Source organism: Eleutherodactylus coqui, chromosome 11 (assembly GCF_035609145.1).
Source record: "Eleutherodactylus coqui strain aEleCoq1 chromosome 11, aEleCoq1.hap1, whole genome shotgun sequence".
Classification (NCBI taxonomy): Eukaryota; Metazoa; Chordata; class Amphibia; order Anura; family Eleutherodactylidae; genus Eleutherodactylus; species Eleutherodactylus coqui.
The window spans coordinates 54609206-54609915 of NC_089847.1; positions in this window are offsets into that span (position 1 = coordinate 54609206).

Here is a 710-nt window from a genome sequence, read left to right on the forward strand (position 1 = left end):
CAGAAATGGCGATAAAATTTACATGCTCCGGCTTGTAATTTCACACGGCATATCACTTTCACACAACTTGGCCGCAGAGTATGGATGAGATTTTTGCAAATCTTGTCCATTTTGCTCTTTTATCTTGAGATAAAAATTGCAGGCAGAATTTCTGTGCAAAGAGCCAGCACGGCGATTCTGCCCCGTGTGAACCCAGCCTGGTGGGGGGGGGGGGGGGGGGGGCTTTTTAAGTGGCCAATGTTAGGGGTTCTGTTTACGCATGACTATACTGTATATTAGAGGATTATCTGGCAGAGTATCCTGGAGATCATTTCTCAAAAGAAACCAAATTATATATATATACCCCAATAAAAATAGTCCAAAATAAAAAGTATGTAAAACCAAATGTGTCCAATATCTAGAAATGACCCCCTCCCTAAAAAAAAAGAACATAAATAAAAATTACCATATAAAAAATGATAAATAACGTGGCGCACTTGTCCACACAACCCCGCACACTACTGGGGCTACTATCTGAGCAATCCCCGGCAAGTATGTATAAACAGCCCTTCTATTACGCGAGGAAATATATTTAGAATCATCCACTGAGGTCTACAGACAGCTGAGGATCTCCATGACAACACAGCTAAACATCAGCAGGACGCAGCGTGGCCCCCGCACCGGAAGTAATACAGGCTGAGCGTAGGTCACGCATTACGTGGTCCCAGAGC